General features: G+C 49.5%; 1 long non-coding RNA gene across 1 annotated transcript in view; it reads left to right on the top strand.

Annotated features, from left to right (window-relative positions):
- LOC138283768 (uncharacterized) overlaps positions 1-22,165 on the top strand; it is a 337,826-nt gene that overhangs the window by 73,853 nt on the left and 241,808 nt on the right. The window contains exon 2 of the long non-coding RNA XR_011201300.1: positions 20,561-20,676. This is a non-coding gene — a long non-coding RNA (uncharacterized lncRNA). The remainder of the gene's footprint in view (positions 1-20,560; positions 20,677-22,165) is intronic.

Raw genomic sequence — 22,165 nt, 5'->3', positions numbered from 1 at the left:
AACACTAAATAGATTTGCACCCCTTCAATAACGACAATGTTTCAGCTATATCCAGGAGAGCTTTTCCATCTACACAAAGACATTGGTTCAACCCTCTGAGGTCCACACACATCCTCATTGCTCCCAATGCCAGACCATTAACACATCATGATATCCCGTATATTTTCCCTCACTAGGTTAGTACTTTGCTCTCATCCCAGGATGGCAATATGAAAATTAAATGTTATTGGGATCCTGACTTTATTATTAGAAGCCAACCACTCTTCTGCCTCAATCTCTTCAATTACATCCAGTCTCACTAGTCTGTCCAATGTTTCCTTCAAGGGTCTTATCATCGGATTAGGAACCTTTCTGACCTTATGTACCACAGGTTTTGCATTCTGTTTCAATATATTTTTGTGTTTGAACCCTTCCTACATCCCACAGTCATCTTTGAACACATCTGGAAACTCTTTCACCTCATCGTCATCGCTAAGGTTAGCTATAACCATTACTGATCCTTGACAATGGGATTGAGTACAATATGTAGGCCCCTTTGGTGACACCAAACCAATAAGTTATCACCATGTGCAACCAACAAGATCAATCTTCATGCCTCCATAGCCAACAGGATTGATATCAGGAGCATGTCACTGTATCTTTTTCTTGCCAAAATCCTTTTCCCAGTTTTTGACACCAATTAATCTATAGGGAGATCCCGAGTCTGCCAAAACCATGGCCTCTTTTTCACCCCCAAAAACTTCACATTCATGTATTTTAACATCGCCTCCATCCACTTCCCCTTCCACTCGATTCACATGGGGCAGCTCTGAAAAGAAGCTTTTTCGTTCACTTCAGGTTTGTCAAATACATTATGTACTCTAGGGTTTTTATTCATACATGCCAGATGTCCTTTTTTGTCCACAGTTCTTGCAGGTCAGATTCCTGGCAAAACAAACAAGGTTGTTTGAGAGATAGTTCTATACCACTTTCTCTTGGTGTTTTTGGTTACATTCTCACTTCTCTTACTATTGACACTGTTCAGTTTATGCACATCAATTTAAGGGCCTTATTACAAGTGTGGCGGTCCTCGGACCGCCACACTTGTGTTGACGGTCGGACCGCACCACTCTGGGCGGTCCAACTGCCCAATTATGAACCTGGTGCGCGGACCCGCCGCGGGTCTGCCCTCTCCACCAGGATCATTGTTCTCAACGGGCTGACGGCGGTCTTGGTTGTAGTCAGCCAGGGCGGCACTGAACTCAGCGCCACATGGCTGATTACAATCTTGTTCTCTGCCAGCCTTTTCCTGGTGGTTTCCCCACCATCAAAATGCTGGTAGAGAACAAGCGCAGGGCCCCCCCTGTCCATCGCCATTGGAATGCGCATTGCTTGCTTTACAGACAGTGCGCATTCCAAGGATGCTGGTCGTCCCCCTCTGTGCTACTAGATAGCACTCGGTTCCTTTAAGGAACGCTCTATTTCAATGTTTCCACCGGTCAGCCCGGGCAGACCAGTGTAAACATTGTAATAGGGTGAGGGCATGCCACCTCCATGGCGGTGGAATCCTCCCCACGAGTTTGGCGGTCCCTCGTTGGGACCGTCAAACTCATAATCAAGCCCTAAGTCTTTTCTTCTATGTCAGCATAGATATTAAGATTGGTCACTCTCTCAATTGTACCAGATGAGTTCCCCCACATCTCCCTGACCCACCCCAATATGTGTTGTATCCTGTCTACTAGATCTATGGCTTCTCTTAAATTATAATTTTTTGCCAGTAATTTCTCGTGCTCTCTGGGGTCGTTCATGAAACACACTAATTGATTCATTATTAGGGAATGAGTTAGATCCCCAAAATCATACATGCATGCAAGGCTACATAGTCCCCCACTTCCACATCCCCACTCTGAGTTCTGGTGAAAAACCTGTGCCTTTTCATTACCATGTTAATCCTTGGCCCAAAATGTCAATCCAAAATTGGATAGACATTTCAAATATATCCCTCGGTTCACCTTCACCGTTACCAATAGCTAGCTCATCTAAACTCTCATAGATGTTGCAACCTTCAATGCACAACTTGGTCAACAAAACTCCTTGTTTCCTTGTAGGAGAATACTTCTCACTGCCTATTGCAATCAAGTGCGAGTCAAAACGTGTTCTAAATTTTTTCCATGGCAAAATAGGGTGTCTGGCTTCTGCGAGAAATTGTGGGGACCGAGCCATATGTACAGGGCCATATTACTGTCGGAAGTACAGCTACAACCATAACAAAATAACTCTGATATTGCTTAGATTAGTGAATACACCACTCCTGCCAACGCGCCCCAGCATCCACCCAGAATCTCGCTTCCATACATGCTCCATCAACGTAAGAGGATGCATGGAGGAGGCAGAGCACAATGTTCTGGTGAATATAAACTAGAACGTTGCCCGTTACCATTGCCAACCCACTCCAGCAAGCAGAGTGACAACGTCAGATTAGCGAGATGTGCGGAGACACTCTATGCTTTATGTACCACAGAGATGTGCAATGAAGAACGCTAGTAGGAGAATTCAATCCCACGCCAGGTTGCGCTTCAGCCATTTAACTGTAAGTCCCAAATGCTAGCCTATGTCAAATAGTTCCTTGAACATCACTAACCTGCATGGGGCATGTACACGCCTGAAAATGTTTCTCTTCCTTGCCACCACAATAGTCGAATATCCTGAACACCAAGAAAACACATAGGGTCTTGAAATCTTGAAAAGTTGTTGGAGTAGTTTGTATATGAAGATCACTCAATGTCAGTGTTATGATTCATGAAAACACTTGACACCAGATGCATATTAAGTTGTATTCATTACTCCAACAATAACAGGCAAAGGAAACCATGCACGTCATCTCCTTAGCTCCTCTTCTCTAACCCTCTCTACCTCCTAGAATCCCCACAATCCTTGAGTCCCATGATGGTGTACACAGTGTTCTTTAAAGAGTATGTGCATATTAGAGAGGAGGAAGAGGCCACAACAGATACTCGGTTTGAGAAGTCCGAAGATGTAAACCTCTGGTCTCTACTACCCTGTCTGATGTTGATCCAACATTGGAAGATTGTGAATCACTTCAAAGTACAGTGAGCCCAAAATCACATGTGGAGGTCTTTTCTGGGAGGTTGGACTGACTCAGGGAGCTCCACTCAGGCCATGACCTCCAGCGGAGGGGAGCTGTGTAAGCCGCAAGGGTCGCAGGAGGGAGTCGAGACGGCTTCCTGCACCACACCGCCTTCTCATCACAGAATCACAAACCACTCTTACGCCAGAATGAAGAAATACCACACCACTCAGTCACTTCTTGAGGACAGAGGGGCTTATGTACAAGCCCCATAGACCATCGGAGCATCACTTTTTCCCATACTAAAAGTGACGCACCAACTGCACAGGGGGCTTGTAAGAAAGCCCCAGAGTGTCACAACGCATTATGCTCCTGTGAGACCTTTGAGGTGTGAGTTTGTAGCGTCTAGTTCACATAGCACTTCTTGCAGGGCCAGGTAAGTATGGTAGGACAAGACCTCTGAGTATGCTCTGATACATCAGAGTAGTTTGCCCGGCATACAGTCCCTCTGATGCTGTAGTGATTGGCTCACAAATGAGTAGTTGCTGTAGTCTTTTGTAAGCACAGCCGGCAACCTCACCAGTTCCAGTAGTCAGTTGTGTGTAGGGAGGCTTCATGTCTTTCAGCTAGAGAGCCCCACTTTGCATGGCAGGACCTGAGCAGGCAGAAACATGCTGTACTAAAAGTAATAAAGAAACAACTATCTGCAAGCACATCCTCCAATTAATAAATGCATTGGTCTCTTCCTAGTCATATGAATAAAAAATGAATTAGTAACCTGGCACATCATAGGCTATCCCTTACTGGGCATCCAAACAGGGTGATGCGTCTATAACAAACAGTGAGGTAGACAAACATGGAACTGGATGCCGATCCCTCCATGGCACACAGGTGTGTCTGCTGGTTAAAGGTGGCCTCACAGGTTGAGACTTTGGTGCAGGGTACTCTGAGCCTCAATTAAAGTTTGATGGTTGTGATACTCATTCACAGACATGGAGGATGTTCCGTCCACCACATTACAAGTGCATTATAAACCTATAACACTTGCACACCAGCAAATGGGATATTTGTCACGTTTTGACACCACATTCCATGCACTAAACTCTAAATAAGGCCCTAGGTCTTTTAGCTTTCCCAGTGTGTTCATGTTGCCATTGCTGTAGTTGTAAACAGAATGATCTACACTGTGAGGCACTCATAGAATAACCAGCACAGCTACTCCAAAGACTTGAAAGAATCCAAAACACCGTCCAACACTGCCATTACACTACACTTCTGTGGCCCTGCAACTATGGGACCTCCTGGACTCCACCGCACCGGACGTCGCCTTCATCACTGAGACCTGGATGAACGCCTCCTCGGCCCCTGACATCGCCAGGAGAGACCGCACCAACCAAGTCGGTGGAGGAATCGCCATCATTTTCAAGGACTCCATCAACGTCACCACCTCCACCGAAGACACCCCCCTCGCCGCCGAACACATGGACTTCCAGATCCACACCGACCCCAGGACCACCCTCAGAGGAACTCTCATCTACAGACCCCCTGGACCACGCGCCCTCTTCAGCTAATCCATTGCTGACTTCATCTCCCCACACGCCCTAGCCTCGCCGGACTACATCCTCCTCGGAGACCTCAACTTCCACCTGGAGCAGAACAACGACCCCAACACCACCACCCTGCTCGACAACCTCGCCAACCTCGGTCTCAAACAACTGGTGAACACCCCCACCCACATCGCCGGACACACGCTCAACCCCATCTTCTCCGCCAGCAACCACGTATCCTTCAGCCACTCCTCCGTAATACACTGGACCGACCACAGATGTGTCCACTTAACCTTCAGACGCAAGACTCTCCACCTCCGCACACAACCCATCCCACGCAGACATTGGAACAAAATCCCCACGGAACAGCTTCTCTCCACTCACAACGACAACCAACCCACCTTCTCCACCGACCCCAACAACGCAGCCCTCAGCCTCACTCATTGGATCACCAACTGCGCGGACAACCTCGCACCCCTCAGACGCCTCCCAAGACAGGCCAGCACCAGGAAAGCTCAATGGTTCACAGTCACCCTCAAGGAATCCAAAAAAAACTGCCGTACCCTCGAGAAAGCCTGGCGCAAAGACCACACCGTAGAAAACATGTCTGCCCTCAAAAACGCCACCCGCGAACACCATCAGCTGATCCGCGCCACCAAAAGAACTTCCTTCACAGACAGACTGGACAAGAACACTCACAACAGCAAAGAACTCTTCAACATCGTCAAAGAGCTCTCCAATCCTAACGCCAACTCCAACTCCATCACGCCCTCACAAGACCTCTGCAACTCCCTCGCTACCTTCTTCTATCTTAAGATCACCGACCTACACGACAGCTTCGGACACCAGACCCAGCCAACCACCGCAGAACCTACAACCCCAGCCATCACCCTCAACGCCTGGACTCACATCAGCATGGAGGAGACCAAAGTTACCATGAACACCATCCACTCTGGTGCCCCCTTGTACCCCTGCCCACACTTCATCTTCAGCAAAGCCGACGACATCATCGCCCCTCATCTCCAGACTATCATCAACAGCTCATTTGCTTCTGCCACCTTCCCCGAGAGCTGGAAACACGCGGAAGTCAACGCCCTCCTGAAGAAACCTACGGTGGACCCCAGCGACCTGAAGAACTTCCGCCCCATCTCACTCCTCCCCTTCCCTGCCAAAGTCATCGAGAAGAACATCAACAAGCAACTGACCAATTCCTTGAAGACAACAACCTACTCGACCCCTCCCAGTCCGGATTCCGAGCCAACCACAGCACAGAAACCGCCCTCATCTCAGTCACAGACGACATCAGAACTCTGATGGACAACAGAGAAACAGTCGCCCTCATCCTCCTCGACCTCTCGGCGGCCTTCGACACCGTCTGCCACCGAACCCTAATATCCCGTCTGCGCTCCACCGGTATCCAAGGCCAGGCCCTGGACTGGCTCACTTCTTTCCTCTCTAACCGCTGCCAAAGAGTTTACCTCCCTCCGTTCCACTCAGACCCCACCGAGATCATTTGCGGCGTCCCACAAGGCTCCTCACTCAGCCTGACTCTCTTCAATGTCTACAAGAGCCCCCTCGCCGACATCGTACGCAAACACAACATCAACATCACCTCCTACGCCGACGACACTCAGCTGATACTTTCCCTCACCAAGGACCCCACCAGCGCCAAAACCAACCTGCAAGATGGAATAAAAGACGTCGCAGAATGGATGAAACTCAGCCGTCTGAAACTGAACTCAGACAAAACGTAAGTCCTCATCCTCGGAAACACCCCGTCCGCCTGGGATGACTCTTGGTGGCCCACGGCCCTTGGCACCGCACCAACCCCCTCAGACCACGCACGCAACCTCGGATTCATCCTGGACCCACTTCTCACCATGACCAAACAAGTCAACGCCCTATCGTCTTCCTGCTTCCTCACTCTCCGCTTGCTCCGAAAGATCGTCCGCTGGATCCCCGCCGACACCAGAAAAACTGTGACCCACGCCCTCGTCACAAGCCGCCTGGACTACGGAAACACCCTATACGCAGGAACCAACCGTTAAACTCCAGAAACATCTTCAACGAATACAAAACGCCTCCGCCGCCTCGTCCTCGACATATCCCGCAACAGCCACATCTCCGCCCACCTGAGACACCTGCACTGGCTTCCCGTCAACAAAAGGATCACCTTCCGGCTCCTCACCCACGCACACAAAGCCCTCCACAACAAGGGACCTGAATACCTCAACCGTCGCCTCAGTTTCTACACGCCCACCCGTCAACTTCGCTCCGCCAACCTCGCACTTGCTGCCGTCCCTCGCATCCGGCGCACCACGGAAGGTGGGAAATCCTTCTCTTACCTGACGGCCAAGACATGGAACTCCCTCCCTGACAACCTCAGGACCACCCAGGACCACCCTGCATTCTAGAGGCAGCTCAAAACCTGGATCTTTGAGCAGCAGTAACCCCCCTCCCCTAGCGCCTTGAGACCCTCATGGGTGAGTAGCGCACTTTATAAATGTTTTTTGATTTGATTTGATTTTGATTTGATTTCAATCATATACCATAGATTTCACATCTAGAACTTTACAGCCAATATTTCTTTCTGATTTTGCATGAAAATCATCTCTCCCTTCCTTCTGTTGTAGGCACTTGATACTGCATTTCAATGTGGACCACAGCTGGCTCCTTTCATTCATGCTACCTGAACAGACATTCTCTTGGGTTCACCAAAAATGTCCATATTGCCAGGCGGTGCAAATGTCAGCTGTTAAACACATGCAAGCATTGTGCAAGGTCTATCATGTTGACTGTGGACTGGTACTTAATTTGAGCTGGTGGTTGCAGGTTGTGACCACCAGCACTCATTGTTGGGGACTGGTTCTTATTCCTGCTTTGGCCCAGAACAAGCGAGAGAAAAACACAAAAGAAGGAGGAAGACAAAGATGGGAAAACAGTGACAAAGAAAGAAAGCAGTGATGAAAAAGAACCTGGAGTAAAATAAAGGATTGGGGGTGTCAGGAGGTGGATCAAAGAGACACGAGGTGGAATCAAGACTGTACAATATTTTGTATTCAACACCCCAGACTTCGATAACTGGCTTCTGAACAAAACTTTGGGTCCCAGTACTTATTATTTTAAAGATGAAGCTCTGCTATAGACGTAAGTGGAAATCATCTTTCACAAGTACCATCAGAGCTGACTGAGCTCTGGTGAATCTTTTGGCCTCAAGCAGCTCTTCACAACATCCGGGCACCACATAAATGGAGCTGCAAAGATCGATACTGAGACTAGACCGAAGATGGGCAGATGCCATGACTACTAGTCCCCACACTGAACTGGTACCATGACCTCATCCCTACAAGGGATACATAGACCTTGCTTGACCACAAACTGGTCTGGAACCACCTCTGTCCAATGCCAGACCATGAACAAATCAAGATATCCCATATAATCCCCCTCACTGAACTAATACTTTGCTCTCATCCCAGGAAGGCAAGATGAGATGTAAATGTTATTGGGATCTTGACTTAATTTATTGTTATTATTATTATTATTGTGTTTATGGGATGCTCATCACTAAACTTCCTCTAAGGTGGTCATTACAAGCGTGGCGGACGGTCTTAAAGTGACGGTAAGACCGTCAACAGGCCGGCGGTAAAAAATGTGCAATTATGACCGTGGCGGAAACCGCCAACAAAGACAGACACTTTAACACTCAGACCGCCAGGGCGGTCCAAACAAACAGCGCAGCGGTCACCGCCAACAGACAGGCGTGAGACAATGTACCGCCCACACTATTATGACAGGCCAATCCACCACGGATTCACCGCGGATAAAAACACGGTGGAAACAGGAATTCCGAAGGGAAAACGCTCACCTCTACACACCCCACGAGGAACGAGGACACCATGGACCTGGAACTCCAAATTCTACCTGCGATAGTCTTCCTGCTCCTCTACCAGGAGCACGAACGCCGGCGGCGAAGACCATGGTGAGTACTGCACCTACGACACAGCGGAGGGGAGAGGCAAAAAACAGTAACACATACACGCAACACACCCACCCTCACCCACTACAACACACACACTAATACATATTAATACATCACAGTTACACCCTCTAAACCCCCCTGGATGAATGCAAAGACAATAGAAAATTAGTGTAACCATTGTAATATATTAAAATCAAATGCACAGAAATATATATTTATACTCCATTTACAAAATATATAACAAGCATAGTAGTCCAGGTAGTGCTCCAATTAAGTCAGTGGAACACTGGGCCCACACGGTATGGGCGAGGCCCACACAAGATCCCCGACCATGACGGAGAGAACACTGCAGGGGCATCAGAGAGCAACTAAACATGCACCTCAGGGGGAGGGAAAGGGGGGGCACCTCAGCAGGTTGAATGCAGAACGCCAAATCCATGAGGGGGCCACATGCCCACTGTTCAATCCTGGGGAGTGCAAAGCCACAGTCTCTCAAGTCTCTACAGTGGGTGGGTTGCCCACTGTTCAATCCTGGGTAGTGCAAAGCCACAGTTTCTCAAGTCTCTACAGTGGGTGGCTTGCCCATTGCTTAATCCTGGTGAGTGCAAAGCCGCAGTCTCTCAAGTCTCTACAGTGGGTGGGTTGCCCACTGTTTCATCCTGGGGAGTGCAAAGCCACAGTCTCTCAAGTCTCTACAGTGGGTGGGTTGCCCACTGTTCCATCCTGGGGAGTGCAAAGCCACAGTCTCTCAAGTGGATAACAGTCTCCACTGGTTCTGAAGGGGGCCTTGTGCCCAGAGTGCTTCATCCTGCCAAGGACAGAGGTAGTGGATGACAGTCTCCACTGGTTCTGGAGGGGGCATGGTGCCCAGAGTGCTTCATCCTGCTAAGGACAGAGGTAGTGGATGTGATTCTCCACTGGTTCTGGAGGGGGCCTTGTGCCCAGAGTGCTTCATCCTGCCAAGGACTGAGGTAGTGGATGTCATTCTCCACTGGTTCTGGAGGGGGCATGGTGCCCAGAGTGCTTCATTCTCCCTGTGACGGACTCAGTAGTGTCAGTGCCCTTGGCGCTCATGGGCCAGCGGTGCTTGTGGCGGCGGTGCCCTGTTCAGGGGTGCTTGAGGCGGCGGTGCCCTGTTCAGCGGTGCTTGAGGCGGCGGTGCCCTGTTCAGCGGTGCTTGAGACGGCGGTGCCCTCTTCAGCGGTGCTTGAGGCGGCGGAGCCCTGTTCAGCGGTGCTTGAGGCGGCGGTGCCCTGTTCAGCGGTGCTTGAGGCGGCGGTGCCCTGTTCAGCAGTGCTTGAGGCGGCGGTGCCCTGTTCAGCGGTGCTTGAGGCGGCAGTGCCCTATTCAGCGGTGCTTGAGACGGCGGTTCCCTGTTCAGTGGTGCTTGGGGCGGCGGTCTCCACTGCAGGGACTCAGCTGCTGGCGGACCTTCATGACCCAGCAGGGCTTTTGCTGGCGGTCCTTCATGGCCCAGCGGGGCTGGGGCTGGCGGTGGCCTCCTGGGCAGCTGGGCTGGTGCTAGCGGTGGCCTCCTGGGCAGCTGGGCTGGTGCTGGCGGTGGCCTCCTGGGCAGCTGGCTTGGTGCTGGCGGTGGCGTCCTGGGCAGCTGGGCTGGTGCTGGCCTCCTGGGCAGCGGGGATGATGTCAGTCTCCACCGTGCTGCTCTTCCCAGACTTTCTGGGTTTCTTGTGGCCCTTTCCCACCTTGGAAGGTGTCACAGATGACTCCACACTCCCACCGGGACCCCTGGGAGCGGCTTTGGTGGCTGGAGTCTTCCCCCTCTCCCACCGGGCACTGGCCAACTTCTGATGCTTCACAGGTGGGGGACTGCCTGTGCTGTGGCTCCGTGCCACACTGGCTGCCCTGGTGGCTGGTGCACTCCAGATTCCGGTGACTACAGGCACCACTGGTCCCGGAGATGTTGTGGCTGAGGTGCTAGTTTGGGACCTATGAGACGGACGGGGTGGGGGAGGTGTGGGAAAGAGGTCAAGGTTGGACAGGAAAAGTTTTTTTGACACACTGGGACGGGTAGCTGGAGGGGGTTTGAGAGTGGAGGAAGAGGTTGTGGTTGTAGGAGGTGTTCGTTTGCTGACTTTGGGTGAAGGTGCATGCGCTGGAGGCTGTCGTGAGGTGGATGGCTGTTGGGTGCGTGTGTGCCTGCGTTTGTGTATCTTGGGAGGGGGTGTCACAGACAGACTGGGAGAGGACACAGGGGATGCGTGAATGGTAGTGGGGGTGGTGACTGCACGTGAGCAGGGTGTGATGGTGGGTGTGCTGGAGAGGGACGTAGTGGCTGTAGAGGTAGTGCATGCAGGTGTGAGTGTAGACGTGACTGGGAGGGAGGAGGAAGACGAGGAGGAGGGGGACACAGTGGAGGCAGTGGATGTTGGTATGTCTGCATGTGTGTGATGCTTGCGTGAGTGCCTGTGGGATGTGTGGTGCTTATGTTTGCCTGAGCTTCCCTTGTGTGTTGACGTGTGTGCATGCTGGTCTGTAGGAGTGCTTGGGAGAGGCTGGGGTACAGGGGATTGGGTCTGGGTGGAGGAAGTTGGCGGGGGAGGCTAGACAAAGGGACAATGGCTGCCATCAGTGCTGAAGCCAGAGTCTGAAAAGCTCGCTGAAGGGCCGCCTGACCAGAATTAATGCCCTCCAGGAATGCATTTGTTTGTTGCAACTGCCTTTCCACACCCTGGATGGCATTCAAAATGGTAGACTGCCCAACAGTGAGGGACCTGAGGAGGTCAATGGCCTCCTCACTGAGGGCAGCAGGGGTGACTGGGGCAGGGCCTGAGGTGCCTGGGGCAAAGGTGATGCCCACCCTCCCGGGTGAGCGGGCACGGGGCAAAGGCTGAGGGGCTGCTGGGAGGGTGGTGCTGGAAGGTGGGGTGGCGGCAGTACCTGTAGAAGGGGGTGGCACAGATGTTGCCGCCACCACAAGGGAGCTCCCATCAGAGGACGAGTCCGTGTCGCTGGTCTCAGCTCCGTCCCCGCCGTGGAGCTCCCTTCGCCCTCCGTCCCACTGGTGAAGTCCAATTCTGTAGTGTGGCCCTCCATGGCCATGTGGGATGCAGCCCCCTGGTGCTCCGGTGCCACTGCTCCTCTGCCTGATGATGCTAATGCACACAAGAAAGGGGGAGACCACAAAAAGGGGGGGGGACAGAAGAAAGACATGTTGAGTGCATGCATTACCGCTACGGTTGGCAGACACGACAGACACAGAAGCCCCCTGCACTACGCCGCGCTCTTGGGCTCCACTGTTCAATTCCTGGGAAATGGCCTACAAGGCTATGGACGACATCTGCACACATAGATGACACAGGGGCATGACTAGGTGTAGTTGGCACTCTATAGAGGTGGGGTGGGGTGCCACATGGCCTACCTTACGGAGGGACCTTGCCAACGGAACTCGCCCTGGCCTAGGGAAACCCACAGCCCACCTCCCCCACCCAGACACCTCGACTGCGCGCGAAGTCAGCAGAATGCGAGTGTACTCACCCCCTTGTGGCTGCTGTAATGCCCTCAACCGCCCATCTAACTCCGGGTACGCCACCGCCAGGATCCTGAACATAAGGGGGGTCATGGTGCGACGGGCACCCCTCCCACATTGGGAGGCCATCCCCAGCTGAGCCTCCACCGTCTTCTTGCTCCAGCAGCGAATGTCCTCCCATCTTTTACGGCAGTGGGTGCTCCGTCTGTGGTAGACCCCCAGGGTCCGGACGTCCTTGGCGATGGCACGCCAAATATCCTTTTTCTGGTGGGCGCTGACCTACATGAATTGTACAGGGGGAAAAGAAAAGTTATTACCAACTGCACCATCACAGTCATTGGCCTCCATCCCTACCCTTGCCATGTGGCACATGCACTCACCGTCGTTTCATGCACACCTCATTCTCCCCCCCATCTTTCATCCACCCCACTCCACACAGGCATAGCCCATACAGCATGCTCCCAGTGTACTTACCTGTTTGTCTGGAGGACAGTAGAGTAGCGTGTACTGGGGGAGGACCCCGTCCACGAGCTTCTCCAACTCCTCCTATGTATAGGCAGGGGCCCTTTCCCCAGACACTCGAGCCATTGTCTCTTCCAGACCGAGGTCACAGCAGCACTTGCAGTGTAGGTCCTCTCCTGTCGAAGATCCGGTATCGAGTGATTAAACAGATAGAAAATGGCGGTCACGTCCGCGGCGGTGCGTACCGTCCCCGCAGGCGTACATCGTCATTGGCTCCTGGGACCCATAGGGTCCAATGTTAACCAATACAGCATTGCGCCGCGGTCTTCGACCGCCTACCGCGATGGTGTACAACACCAGCCCAGTTACCTCACATCCCATTGTCCCACTTTAGAGGTCAGGCAGCCGCCATTTCAGGGGCCCACATGGCTTCATTTTCAACTGTGTCACACATACCTAGGCCTAGACTCAAAACACATACAGGCCACTTTTGGAGTATGATTGGTGTTCTGTGTAAGCTGTGGGTACGTACCTCTGAGTTGTTTGACTCTGTGTTCGCTGTTGTCCTTCATAGGCACCGTCCGCTGGGACATGTGAGGAGATGGCGGCATCCTCCGGTGTACCGACCGTTGGTGGACCTGTCGACAATGGAGGAAAGACATGTGATAATCACATACAGGCTTGACCGTGCCACAATCCAGGAACTGTGTGCCCAGTTGGAGCCAGACCTGATGTCAGCTATCCGCCATCCCACAGGAATCCCCCCTCAAGTGCAGGTGCTGTCAGTGCTCCATTTCCTTGCAAGTGGGTCATTTCAAACAACAGTGGCCATAGCATCAGGGATGTCCCAGCCTATGTTTTCCAACGTGTTGTCCAGAGTGTTGTCTGCCCTGCTGAAACACAGGCGGAGCTACATCGTTTTCCCTCAGGTGGAGGATTTGCCTAAAGTGAAAGGTGATTTCTATGCCCTGGGACATATCCCCAACATCATAGGTGCCATTGATGGGACCCATGTGGCTTTGGTCCCCCCCCCACAGGAGTGAACAGGTGTACATAAACTGGAAGAGTTATCATTCGATGAATGTACAGATGGTATGTTTGGCAGGCCAGTACATCTCCCATGTGAATGCCATGTTCCCTGGCTCAGTGCATGACGCTTACATCCTGCAGAATAGCAGCATCCCTTATGTGATGGGGCAACTCCAGAGGCACCGTGTGTTGCTATTAGGTGAGCACCTGGAAGCTAGTCAGTGGGAATGGTTGTCTGGGGATATCCCTCCAGGTTAGTGTGTGTCTAACAGTGTTCCCTCGCCATTTGCAGGTGACTCTGGTTACCCCAAACTGTCATGGCTACTGACCCCAGTGAGGAATCCCAGGACAAGGGCAGAGGAACGCTACAATGAGGCCCATGGGCGAACTAGGAGGGTGATCGAGCGGACCTTCGGCCTCCTGAAGGCCAGGTTCCAGTGCCTACATATGACAGGTGGATCCCTATTCTACTCACCAAAGAAGGTGTGCCAGATCATCGTAGCCTGCTGTATGCTTCACAACTTGGCTTTGCGACAACAGGTGCCCTTTCAGCAGGAGGATGGTCCAGATGGCGGTGTTGTTGCAGCTGTGGAGCCTGTGGACAGTGAAGACGAGGAAGCAGAGGAAGAAGACATGGACAACAGGTACTCAGTGATCCAGCAATATTTCCAGTGAAACACAGGTAAGGATACAAACCTGCCTACTACATGTACTTAAACACTACTGCCTCTCTACTGTCTGTCGTTTTCAACCAGTGTATGGTCACTGAGTTGTCACTTTCCCTTACGATTTCACAGATCTGGGTCCCACAGTGTGACATCTGCTTTGATTCCTCATGGACTAGAGCTGTGTGACATAGGTATGTTGACATTACAAATGAAAGAGCTTTTTGCCACAGTTATTGCTAATACAGTATTCCGAAATCACAGACATACTCCAGATTGTTTTGTGCTTTAAGGGTGTTGGAGGGGGCAGCAAAATGGTGAGGGGTGATGGCGGAGGAATGTCCATGGCAGAGTCCAGTCTATTAGTGTCACAGGTGCATTGCCCAAATGGGCATAGGAAGTGGAGCTGGGGCAGTTTAAGGATGGACAGGGTGACAAAGTGGGACAGAAGGGTGACAATCAGGGTCGTCTCATTTCTTGGCGGGGGTCTTGGCATCGTTCTCTGTCTTTGTCCTGGATCTCAGGGACCATTTGCGGGGTGGTTCTCCCTCTGCGGGGGGGGGGGTGCTGGTGTGGTGGTCCTGTGGCGGTGCCTCCTGTCCACTAGCGTAGTGCCACAGTGTCCCTCCTGGTGTTGAGTACTTCCTTCAGCACCCCTAAGATGGTGCCCAGGGTGGAATTGATGGATCTGAGTTCCTCCCTGAAGCCCATATACTGTTCTTCCTGCAGGCACTGGGTTTCCTGAAACTTGGCCAGTACCGTTGCCATCGTCTCCTGGGAGTGGTGGTAGGCTCCCATGATGGAGGACAGGGCCTTGTGGAGAGTGGGTTCTCTGGGTCTGTCCGCACCCTGTCGCACAGTAGCCCTCCCAGTTCCCCTGTGTTCCCGGGCCTCCGTCCCCTGGACCGTGTGCCCACTACCACTGCCCCAGGTCCCTGTTGTTGTTGGGGTGGTGGGTTAGCCTGGGTTCCCTGTAGTGGTGGACACACTGCTGATTGACGTGTCCTGGGGACGGAGGTATGCGCCCGCTGGATGGGTGCTGTGCTGGTGTTTCCAGAGGGGGGAAGCTCTGTGGTGGCCTGTGACTGGGTGTGGGGAACCGACTGTCCAGAGGTCCCCGATGGGCTGGGGTGGTCATCTAGATCCAGTTGGACAGAGCTGCTGTCATCACTGTGGGCCTCTTCTGTTGGTGGTGGGGACATGTGTGGACCCTCCTGTCCGGTGACGTTGGGTAGGGGTCCTGCAGGGGTATAAAGGCATGATTATTGCATCTGTGTGTGTCAAGGTGTGCAATGGGTGGGTGACCGTGTACCCCAGTGCTAGCATTCCTGTGTGGGACCTTGTGTGATGATGGTTTAGGGGGGTGTATGGGTATGTGCAGTGGGCATGCTTTAGTGATGGGTGTCCATGCTTTGGTGTTACATGCAGGGCTTGGTGTTGGGATGTGTGGTTTGTGATGTTGGGACATTTGTGAGGAGTAGGAGTGATGGGGGTGAGGGCGAGGGTGGGGGTATGTGATAGCATGCAGGTATGGTGGAGGATGTAATAGTTAAGATTTGACTTACCAGAGTCCATTCCTCCAGCTACTCCTGCGAGGCCCTCAGGATGCAGAATTGCCAAGAACTGCTCCTCCCATGTTGTTAGTTGTGGGGGAGGGGGTCCAACGCCAGTCCGCTGAACCGCCAGGTGGTGTCTTGAGACCACGGAACACACCTTCCCCCGTAGGTCGTTCCACCTCTTCCTGATGTCATCCCGATTTCTTGGGTGCTGTCCCACTGCGTTGGCCCTGTCCACTATTCTGCGCCATAGCTCCATCTTCCTTGCAATTGAGGTGTTCTGCACCTGTGATCCGAAAAGCTGTGGCTCTACCCGGACGATTTCCTCCACCATGACCCTGAGCTCCTCCTCCGAGAACCTGGGGTGTCTTTGCGGTGCTATTGGGTGGTGTAGGTGATGTGTGGGGTGATAAGTGTGCTGATATGTAGTGGGGTGTTGTGTGAGGTGCGTGGAAGTTATGTGGGTGATTGTGTTGAGTGCCTGTGGATGCTAGTGTTGTTGCTGGTGGTGTCTCTCTCTGGCTTTTGTTCATGATTTGTGGTCTTAAGGGATTGTGGGTGATGTGGGTGTGTGTTTTATATTGTTTTGGGTGAGTGGGAGGGGTGTGTGTATGTGTATCAGGTGTGTGTATTTCGAATTGTCCAATGTGGCTGTGTTTTGTATATGTGTGTGTATTTTGAGTGCGGCGGTGTGTACCGCCAATGGAATACCGCGGTTGAAAGACCGCCGCGTGGATTCGTGGGTCGTGATAGCGTGGGCGTATTTCTGTTGGCGTGACGGTGGAGGTTTTGTTTTTGCCAGTTTATCACTGACCTTTGGTGTGACGGACTTGTGTGGGTGTGTAGATTTTGGCGGATTCCGAACTGTGGATCATAATAGCTGTGGCGGAATTCCACGGCCGCGGCGGTGTGGTGGCAGTCTTCTGCACGGCGGTAAGCGGCTTTTACCGCCAATGTCATAAAGAGGGCCTAAGTGTCACAACATTTGTGTGGAGAGAGCTAGAGTAAATGTGTCTTTACTTTAGTCTCAAAGCTTTGCAGGTTGTCTCCTGGTATTGTGGGTTCCCGTAAACTGTTCTACCTGTTAACCCCATAGATACCCTAGTCTTCTCCCATCAGCAGTGGAAAGGTGTGCAAGGGCCTGAGCACAAAGATTCAATCCACTACATACAGACCTGGTGAGGTTTCACATTTTGATTTTATTTCTCAGTTAAAGGGGGTGGGAGGGTGGTCTCACCACCTTCTTGGCATGTCAATACATTTTATTTCCAGCTTTTATTTGATTGGAATGCATCCTGCGGGTTCAAATCCCCAGTACAGTTGCTTTCCCATGGTAAGCAAGGTAACATAGTCAATATAAAACTCTTCAATCTGTGGTCACTCCTCAGTCAGGAGAATATCTATTGACGTCCATCTCAAAGGGTGAGTAGGAGTTTTACTCCAGCCTATGGACAGCTACTCAAACTCTTTATAGAGTCACTTGAATTGTAATATTTGTAACGATAAAGATTCCTTGGAACTATGGAAATCTCTACCTCACGAGCTTGTTGTCTATCAATGCCTTGTATCTGAAATTCATCGGGCACTAGTGTATCGAGGGTGGCATCACGAGTGCGTGTAAAACAGTATCCATATTTCCCCTTTGTAAACATATAGATCATGTAAATGGACTATGGGGCCTGTTTGAAACTTACTTTCTATGGTGTTTTTACCAGAGGTTACAACCTTCTCAGTTGGGGACATCGGCTGCTAAATACTGGTCTACACCAGATGTTGACTCATGTCTCATATAGTTTCTACTTTTCACTTTCCCCCATCCAGGGTCAAACTAAGGGCCTCAGCTCAGCCAGGATCCTATGGTTGCAACAGAGCGCATTGCCTTCTTTGGTGGACCCACTCGCCGTTAACCCCGTTGTCTGACATTACCCGCAATTAAGTCTCCTAGAGTTAGCAAGGTTTAGGTTATATATTTGTAGAGAATAGCCCTCACCCTATTTGGGAGTCTTGGCACTAATAAACCCATGACTTTAACCGACCTAAAATGACCCTGAACAAGACTTTACAAATTAGAATGAAGTAATTGTGAACAGCCAGGTCATCAGCGATTTCCGAAATTTATGCAGATTAGGGGCCAATTTAAGAGTTTGGCAGACAGGAAAGCCCATCTGCCAAACTCACGACAGGGTGGCCGCTGCCTTCGTGGCAACCATTCCGCCAGAGTTATTGAGAGTTTCCCGCTAGGTCAGCAGCCGGAAACCTTAGTTTCCACCCGTCGGACTAGCGGGAAACAGGCTGCAGCATTGTCTCCAGATCGTAATCGAGCCAGCGGCTATGTTGTAGCCCGCAGGGTGCACCAGCACCCTCCCAATGTTCACTGTCTGCAGGGCAGACAGTGAACATTGCAACGGTGCCTGGCAGGGGAGCCCCTGCAGTGCCAATGCCAAGTGCATGGGCAGTGCAGCTGCCCCCGTGTGGCCCCCTGCACCTGTTCTCCACCAGCCTTTTCATGGCTGTGTTACGCCCAAGAAAAGAATGTCGGAGAACAAGGTCGTAATCTGAAGGCCAGTGCTGCCCTGGCGGATTATGGTCTCCGCCACCGCCAGGCCAACGGGATCATGGATCCTGGCAGTGCTGGCGGTTCCCCGACGGTCGGACCGCTGCAACAGCATAATGAGGCCCTAAGTTTTTGACAAAGATAAAGGTAGGAGTTAAAATTAGCAGGAGTTGCTACAGAGAAAGCCTGGTCATCAACTGTCTTTAAATTGAACTTTGGGCCTCCAGAAGAAATTAGTTTTAGACCAAACCATACAGCTGGGGCAAAACCATCTGACATGGTGGTATGGTGGTGAGTAATTAGAGGTAAAAATTACTTAGTGTACCAGACACATAGATTTGAAACAAACTTTCTCTTTCACTGGAAAACAGTGCAAAGAAGCTGAGGCTGGCAGTACAGTAGTCTAATCATACTGATACAAATGCATTCAAGATCTGAACTTTATGAGGAAACGAGCAGAGTTAAAGAGTGACGTTGAAAAGGCATCTCTTGACAACTGCTGAAAGCTGGTCAGTCATGGTCAACAAATAGTCAATTTTTATGTCCAGGTTTTTTTTACACGTGACACGCAAATGGGTTTTTACCCCGAAGGTGTAGACCAAGAAGGAGCTCCCAAAATGATGTCAGTCTCAGAGAGCAAATAGTTTCTGTTTTACCTCCATTGAGATTTAAATGATTAGGACTCATCCAGCACTTAACCTCAGAAAGACAATCAAATAATTCATTAGCGGATCCGTGCGCGAGCCGACGACCAAGATGGCCGCCTGATAACGGAGCTCTGCACATCACTGGACAAATTTCCACCGCCGGAGCCGTTTTTTTTCTTCTTTTTTAGTTCCCCTGAAAACAACCATGGGATATTTTGGTGAGCATTTTCATTGTTTTTTGGGCTACCTAGCATATTTCCTGACTCTTTAATTACGTTTTCTTATTTCTCCTCACAAATGCGGCCATTTTGACTAGCTTTGCTCACCATTACATTATACTTTTTTTGAATATTTGACTTTCTTTTTTGCGCAAGCCTGTTTTTTTTATTTTTTGCTGTTTCGCTAACATATTTTTGGAGTTCCTGTGTCACTTGCTTCCTTATTGAAGGCTTTTTATTTTTATATGGGCAAACTAAAGAAAATAAAAGCTCTGTTGCATCAGTCCTCCTCAGCTGACAAACTTTCGCACTTTTTTCAATTGGACACTTCTGCTGCAGCGTCTTCTTCTTCCATCTCAAAGATATCTTCCTCATTTTCTTCTTCGCCTAAAGTTCCTCAGCATATTTCTGCATCCACTCATAAGAGGGTCAAACAGGACCCACCTTCACCAGTAAAATCTCCCTCGCCGATCTCTCTCGAACTTGTGCTTGATGAAATACGTGCATTGCGTCCTTTTATTGAAGAAACAAATTCTTGGATACAAAATCTTGATTCTAAGTGGTCTCAAATGGAAGTGAGAGTCTCTGCTTTGGAACAAAGAGTCAGCGACGTGCAGGATGAAACACATAAAATTATTAGCTTGGAGAAGGAAGTGGCAACCTTGAAGACTCTTACGGAGGATTTGGAAAACAGAAATAGGCGCAATAATCTTCGCCTTTATGGATTACCGGAGGGTCTTGAAGGGAGTGACCCAATTTCATTTTTCACCTCATTCTTTCCACAGTTGGTGGATCTACCATTTTCTACAGTATTAAACATCCAAAGAGCGCACTGCATTGGTCATCGTTCTCTGCATTCCTCCACATCTAAACCAAGAGGCGTGATTATTTTCTTTCTTGAATTTACTGACTTATTGAGAATTCTTAACGCAGCAAAAACCAAAAAACAACTTTCTTGGCAGGGAAGTAAAATCTTCATTTCACAGGATGTGTCCAAAGCTACAGCAGACAGGAGGAAAGAGTTTTTGGATCTTCGTCCACAGCTTCGTGACTTGGGAGCTCGTTTTGGATTATTCCATCCGTGTTTGTTCAAAATGACATATCAAAACAAGACCACTTCATTTACCTCTCCTGCAGTTCTTCGTGATTTTCTACGAATACACTCTACAAATTCTATTGAAACAGCTGTTCCTTCTACACGTTGACTATATACGTTTCTTAATTTATTATGCCATTTCACTATTATTGCGATAGAACTGATGGTCCTTTATATGCAGTTTATACAGTATACTATATTGACGTGACTACAGACCCTTTTTTGTTAATGTATTGTTTTCTTTTCACAGGTTCCTGGTGTTCTATAATCATTATTTTTGCTCGTAACCTTTGTCCGTTGATGCGTTCCGTTCCCTTGCTGTGCCGTCTTCAGTCTGTGCCCTCCCCTATTGTTCATTCATCTCAGGTATGTTTTTGCAGTCGTCTTTATTTGACATGTACTGTCTCTTCTTTTTTTCTTGACTACTTTCCATCCTTTTTCCTGCTGTTTTCCCTTTACTCTTCTCTCCTTTTGTTTTTTCTGTTTTCTTTTCCCTTATGTGTATTTTCAGTTATTTATGGTACAAGGCCTTTCGTGTACCTATATGGTTATGTGACATAAATTCAGGGTTGTTTCTTGGAATGTCAAAGGTTTTATTAAACCAATCAAAAGGCAGAGAATTTTATCCCACTTATCTAAATATAACCCAGATTTGGTTCTTCTACAGGAGACCCATTTGACGGACTCTGAAGCTATGAAACTTAAAAAAGGCTGGGTGGGCAATGTTTTTACTTCACCTTCGTCTACAAAGAAAAATGGTGTAATTGTGCTTTGCCATAAAAAATTATCAGTTAATGTTATTTCACAAGACTCGGATTCTGATGGTAGGTGGCTCTTTGTGAGGCTTAGTATTAATGGGATTACAATGACTATTGGTAATATTTATGGTCCAAATAATTCAGACTATCTTTTCTGGCCCACTATCACTAAACAATGTTTGCATTATAATGATGATTTTCTTCTTATTGGAGGGGATTGCAATCAAATTATTGATCCCTTTATAGATAGGCAATCTGTATTTAAATTTTCTCCCCATAAAATGCATAAACAATTTAAGGCATTTTTCTCACAATGTAATTTAATTGACTCATGGAGAACCTGCAATCCTGATAATAGGGATTTTTTGTTTTATTCTCCACCACATGGCTCCTTATCTAGACTTGACCATATTTTTGTTTCTAAATCATTATCCCAAAATCTTATTAACTCCTCCATTGAACCTATGGTAATATCTGATCATGCCCCAGTCATTACAGATTTTGACTTACTCCCGGTGCATCCCAAACCCAATAGGTGGCGATTTAATAACTCTTTATTATTTGACTCTAAATTTTCCACTTCCTTTGTTGCCTTTGCGGATGAATTTTTTCGATTTAATGAAGATTCTCACGTTTCTCCACAATTGTGATGGGATTCTTTTAAGGCTGCGGCTCGTGGTCATATAATACATTTTGTCTCTAATAAAAAAAAATCTTTCAATGCCCAGCATCAAGCACTGCTTCTCAAAATTAAACGCTTAGCACATCAGTACTATTCTTCCTCCTCCAATTTTAATATACAAGAACTTATTCAGGCAAAACAGCAATTTAACAAAATCTCAACGGATAATGCTTCCTCTTTTCTTCTACGTAGTAGTGCTCGTTATTATGGAGGTCGGAATAGAGCGGGGAAGCTTCTGGCTAATTATTTAAAAGTTTGAAAGCAACGCCTTAATGTGAAGTCTATAGTTTCAGATACTGGTGAGTCCCTTTCTAAGGATGAAGATATTTTAGCTGAATTTATTAATTATTACCAGACACTTTATACTCCTGAGTCAATCCCGACCCCCTTACACATTGATGATTATTTAAAGAAT

The sequence above is a fragment of the Pleurodeles waltl genome, chromosome 3_1, assembly GCF_031143425.1.
Source record: "Pleurodeles waltl isolate 20211129_DDA chromosome 3_1, aPleWal1.hap1.20221129, whole genome shotgun sequence".
NCBI lineage: Eukaryota > Metazoa > Chordata > Amphibia > Caudata > Salamandridae > Pleurodeles > Pleurodeles waltl.
The sequence above is the reverse complement of the archived record's forward strand: the minus strand, read 5'-3'. Positions and strand labels throughout refer to the sequence as shown.